This window comes from Brachyhypopomus gauderio, unplaced genomic scaffold (assembly GCF_052324685.1).
Source record: "Brachyhypopomus gauderio isolate BG-103 unplaced genomic scaffold, BGAUD_0.2 sc282, whole genome shotgun sequence".
In the NCBI taxonomy this organism is placed as follows: Eukaryota; Metazoa; Chordata; class Actinopteri; order Gymnotiformes; family Hypopomidae; genus Brachyhypopomus; species Brachyhypopomus gauderio.
The window spans coordinates 120,311-126,222 of NW_027507103.1; the positions used below are offsets into that span (position 1 = coordinate 120,311).

Sequence of the window (5,912 nt, forward strand, 5' to 3'; positions counted from 1 at the left end):
AAATGCATAAGGCTGGGTAGTTTCTGGAATAATAGATCATTACATTTTACTCTATGAAGGATACATGACACATTTGCACTGCCACAAATGCTACTTAGAATAAGTACTTACATTTAAATCCATTTGTTGTTCAATTGAAATTGTTTTTTATTTTTTAATATAAACATCCAATTTTCTTGCTGCCCATCAAGACTTTTGTACAGTGTAAACTTTTGCAGACATGTACAATGCAATTACAGTGCAAATATTTGTCTTGATTTATTTTGAGGTGAGTGCACCTCGACAGGTCAAGCTTCACGAGGGGGACGTGCCCATTGTGGACCCCTCACTTGCGGATGGATACAAGAGAGTCCAAGTATCCCTTTGGCGGGAGACTGCCCTGAACGCCATCCATGTAGGCCAGCAGATAACCCTCACCGACCTCTGCTGGACAACTGATAGAACTGTGGGCTTCAAATGGAATTCCACATCCTACACAACCATAAAGGTGAAAGTTATGCAATTAATGTTTTCAAACATTTAAGCTTCAGTAAACACAAAGTATCATGCATGTATGTGACAATATACTAAAAATGGAATAAAGCCTTTAAAGAAACCAAGTGAAAGTTGGGGATTGTATACACTGCTGTTTCTTTGTAGCCAATTTAAGCAGCAACATGGTATGTTGGCCTTAATATTGTTATCCATCAATATGACTGCAAGATGTTTAGCTATAGCCTATGGTTATCAAATCATTTCAACTTACATTTTTAGTTATTCATATACTTACCAAACTAAAAAATGCTGAAAAAGTAGGCGTTATATTAATTATGCAGTAAATTACACGTTATTTCTAGCGCAACATTTTACCTGCTGTCTGTCTGAATCCAAGTCTGAAGTCGCGATACCCTTAGCTGGCTCCGTGAGCAGTTATTCTTTCGCAGTTTCCTCATTTGGGAAAGCACTGCCATTGCCTGATGTAATCACGAAAATGAACAGAACATTTAAAAAAAGCATAATATTTGAACTAATGTGAATGACGCAAGCTAGCAACCAAGTAGCTAATGCCAATATTTTTTATTTCATATTGCTTTAAAAAAAAAGCAAATCTGGCCATGACTTTAAACAAAACAGCAGGCAGCTGCTGTAGACAACTACGTTAACGCCTACGTGTTTAGCTACCTGCGATTTACTAGCTATCTAGCTTTAATTTAACATACTCTTAATAAATCTGCATGTTGTAAAGATGTGCACACCGACTAACACAATGCAACATCAAGCTTTTACACAAATGTTTGTAAAACTACATCTTTCACCGTAACTTAGCGTTCCCTTACTTGATGTTGAAGTAGCCACAAAGCTAGCTAGCTATAGCCATAACTTACCCGTTATATAGTAGTCTGCTGTGAATGAGCTCAGTTATAAACACATTAGGAGTCTGGATCAAAGGCTTCGAACCTTTTCATAATAGCAACGCTTTTGACGACGAGGTTGCACAGTAGGGCAACACACATGAGCATAAGCAGCTATCAATAATGCACCTTACAGACCAACGATATACAAAATGGGGAAAAGCGTTAACTCACCATTAATATGTGCTTCCTGTCCGTAGTTACCAGTTACTTCGTTCCCTCCACGTCACGATCAGTTTCCCAGTCAATATATACACGCACGAAGCATACACGTGACAGAGTAATGCAATTACAATGATAATATATTCATTAACATCAGAATTATTAATGAAGGCTTTTCTCTTCTCCGTACATGAATAACTGCACTCCCATCAGCAGCTCAGTTCAATTACTTTAGTTTGCAGATGACACCACCTTATAGGTGTAATTACAGTGGTGAAAAAGTTCTGAGTGGAATGAACAGTGGTCCTCAAACAGCATGTATGTCTATATATATATTCCTTGAGACAGCTCAAGAAACTGTATTGCACAATTTTACAGTTCTACAAAGCAATAATTGAAAACGAATACCTTTTTGTTTGGTTTGGCTCTTCTGTGAAAACACATGGCATCTTATGATTAGAGGTGTCAATTCCAGGTTCATAGATTAAAAGTCCTCACCGTAGCGAGGGGAGGTGTACAAGCTGAATGCGCAGCACTGTACGGCGCTACCTGTGGGGATTTAAAGTGCCCGAGTCCAATTAGTGCCAGGTGCTAATACTCGGGTGATTGGGAGTGAGGGAGTGTCCGGGAGTGAGAGGGCGTGCGCATAGTCGGAGTGGGCGTGTGTGAGTGGGAAGGAGTGTGTCTGCGCGCCCTCTGGTTGCGTCTGGGCTGACCCACCGTGACACTGATATGATCTAAAACAGCTTTTTATTATCTTCTATTCATTCTTTTTTCATCCTTTCATCCTCCCATTGGAAACCACCGATTTAACTCCATCAGATGTATAGATAGAACAACTAAATCTGCTGTAATGATTCAACTGTAAATATGATAAATATGATGTTATATGGTCTTATTGTGACGCGGGGACAGAGGCATCAGGAGGCAGATGCTGTGAGCAAAAGGCTTTATTATCCAGTTTAAACTGAAATACTCAGGCCACCAGGCAGACCAAACACAACAGTATACTCCAGGAAATGCATGTAAGTAAAGCAGCCACAGAAGCCATATGGTTTAAAACAGCCTTTTATTTTCAACTATTCATTTTTTTTCATCCCTTCATCCCTCCATTCTCCCATTGGAAACCACTGATATAACACAGATGTATAGATAGAACAACTAAATCTGCTGTACCAATTCAATTGTATATATATGCTAAACATGTTGTCATATGGTCTTATATGGTCTAAAACAGCTTTTTATTTTATTCTATTCTTTCTTTTTTCATCCCTCCATCTGATATAACTTAATCAAACTCCATCATTCCATAAGAATCCACTGATTTAAAAAAATCCCTTAATTTTCAAGATATAGAGATCAAACTTGGTGACCTGACTCAGTAGCTGGTCCCTAGCACTGCACTGAATATCATATTGAAGCCATTTGTCTATCCTCCCATTCTATCACTTCATTCATCCCTCCATCCTCTCATAGATAAACATTGATTTAATCAAATCCTTAATTTTCAAGATACAGTGATCAAACTTGGTGACATGACTCACTACCTCATCCCTAGCACTACACTGAATATCATATTGATGCCATTTGTCTATCCTCCGATTATATCATTTCAATCATCCCTCCATCCTCCCATAAGAATCAATTTATGTTAAAAATCCCTTAATTTTAAAGATACAGTGATCAAACTTGGTGAAATGACTCAATAGCTGATTCCTACCACTGCGCTGCATTTCATATCGATGCCATTTCTATCATTTCATTCATCCCTCCATCCTCCCACATGGTTCATTTGGTTTTATAACTCCAGATGTATAAATAGAACAACTAAAACTGCTGTACTCACTCAACTGTAAATATACTAAATATGGTCTTACATGGTTTTAAACAGTTTTTTCTTCTATTCATTCGTTTTCATCCCTCCATCCTCCCATAGGAAACCATTGATTTTTTAATCTGTTTCAGCTGTTAAGATAAAACAAACTATATTTGCTGTCCTTATTGAACTACTATGCTTTTCTGGGACCAACTATTATCATTTAACATACTTAACATTGCTGTTACAACAGGCTTTGTCAAGCCAACTTAAAGTTTGTTCACAAACTTTACTTTCTAGTTATTATTATTATTATTATTCCGACTCGTAAAAATTTGACACGCTATTTCGTCCACAGCTTTTAAGATAGAACCACCAAACTTTGTAGGAACCTCCGCCCTATATCAGAATAGTGTGCTTGTGCTTTATAGAAAGATACACCACCTGCCTCCACCCTTTTTATGCCTCCAACCGAGCCATTTTTCCCATAGACTTGCATGGGGCCAATTTTCAAACTGCTCTCATTTTGTCAGATTTCAAGATAAATCCACCAAACTCGATATACATGGTCCAGTGATGGAAAGAACGAAAACAACAACTTTTCACAACTCTATCACTCTTTTATCCCTTCTTTTTCATCCCTTCTTTTTCACCCATTCACTTCCATTCATTTTTCACTGCCTTGTAGCTCGTATGTTTTACATGCTATTACCACCAAAATCACTAGATATAGTACATCTGGTCTGATATCAGTAAAGATACAACTATTTTTTACCACTCATTTTGTATTCATCCTTTTTTCATCCCTCCATTCTCCCATAGAAATACATTGATTTTATAACTACATCAGCTGTATAGATAGTACAACTATATCTGCTGTACTGACTAAGCTGTATATATGCTACACATGGTGGTATATGGTCTTATATGGTCTAAAACAGCTTTTTATTTTCTTCTATTCATTCTTTTTTCATTCCTTCATCCCTCCATCCTCCCATTGGAAACAACTAATATAACTCTATCAGCTGTTTAGATAGATCAACTAAACATGCTATTCCAATTCAATCTTATATATGATAAACATAGTGTTATATGGTCTTATATGGTCTAAAACAGCTTTTTATTTTCTTCTATTCATTCTTTTTTCATTCTTCATCCCTCCATCCTCCCATTGAAAACCACTGATAAAACTGAATCAGATGTATAGATAGAACAACTAAATCTGCTGTACTGATTCAACTGTTAATATGATAAATATGCTGTTATATGGTCTAAAACAGCTTTTTATTTTCTTCTATTCATTCTTTTTTCATTCCTTCATCCCTCCATCCTCCCATTGGAAACAACTAATATAACTCAATCAGCTGTTTAGATAGAACAACTAAAATGCTATTCCAATTCAATTGTATATATGCTAAACATGGTGTTATATGGTCTTATATGGTCTAAAACAGTTTTTTCTTTTCTTCTATTCATTCTTTTTCATCCTTTCATCCCTGCCATCCTCCCATTGGAAACCATTGATTTAATCAAATCCTTAATTTTCAAGATACAGTGATCAAACCTTGTGACATGACTCAGTCACTGATCCCTAGCACCGCACTGAATAGCATATTGATACCATTTGTCTATCCTCCCATTCTATCATTTCATTCATCCCTCCATCCTCCCATTGGAAACCATTGATTTAATCAAATCCCTAATTTTCAAGATACAGTGATCAAACCTTGTGACATGACTCAGTCACTGATCCCTAGCACCGCACTGAATAGCATATTGATACCATTTGTCTATCCTCCCATTCTATCATTTCATTCATCCCTCCATCCTCCCATTGAAACCATTGATTTATTCAAATCCCTAATTTTCAAGATACAGTGATCAAACTTGGTGACATGACTCAGTAGCTGATCCCTAGCACCGCACTGAATAGCATATGATGCCATTTGTCTATCCTCCCATTCTATCATTTCATTCATCCCCTCCATCCTCCCATTGGAAACCATTGATTTAATCAAATCCTTAATTTCAAGATACAGTGATCAAATTTGGTGAAATGACTCAGTAGCTGATCCCTAACACTGCCCTGAATATCATATTGATGCCATTTGTTTATCCTCCCATTCTATCATTTCATTCATCCCTCCATCCTCCCATTGGAAACCTATGATTTAATCAAATCCTTCATTTCAAGATACAGTGATCAAATTTGGTGAAATGACTCAGTAGCTGATCCCTAACACTGCCCTGAATATCATATTGATGCCATTTGTCTATCCTCCCATTCTATCATTTCATTCATCCCTCCATCCTCCCATTGGAAACCATTGATTTATTCAAATCCTTAATTTTCAAGATACAGTGATCAAACTTGGTGACATGACTCAGTAGCTGATCCCTAACACTGCCCTGAATATCATATTGATGCCATTTGTTTATCCTCCCATTCTATCATTTCATTCATCCCTCCATCCTCCCATTGGAAACCATTGATTTATTCAATCCCTTAATTTTCAAGATACAGTGATCAAACTTGGTGAATG

General features: G+C 37.0%; 1 long non-coding RNA gene across 1 annotated transcript; it reads right to left on the bottom strand.

Annotated features, from left to right (window-relative positions):
• On the bottom strand, positions 1-2,060 carry LOC143504523 (uncharacterized). Its single transcript, XR_013127571.1, has 3 exons — positions 1,566-2,060; positions 850-953; positions 1-471 (listed from the first exon to the last, which is right to left on the bottom strand). It is a non-coding gene; the product is annotated as an uncharacterized LOC143504523 (long non-coding RNA).
• Positions 2,061-5,912: the final 3,852 nt, after the last annotated feature.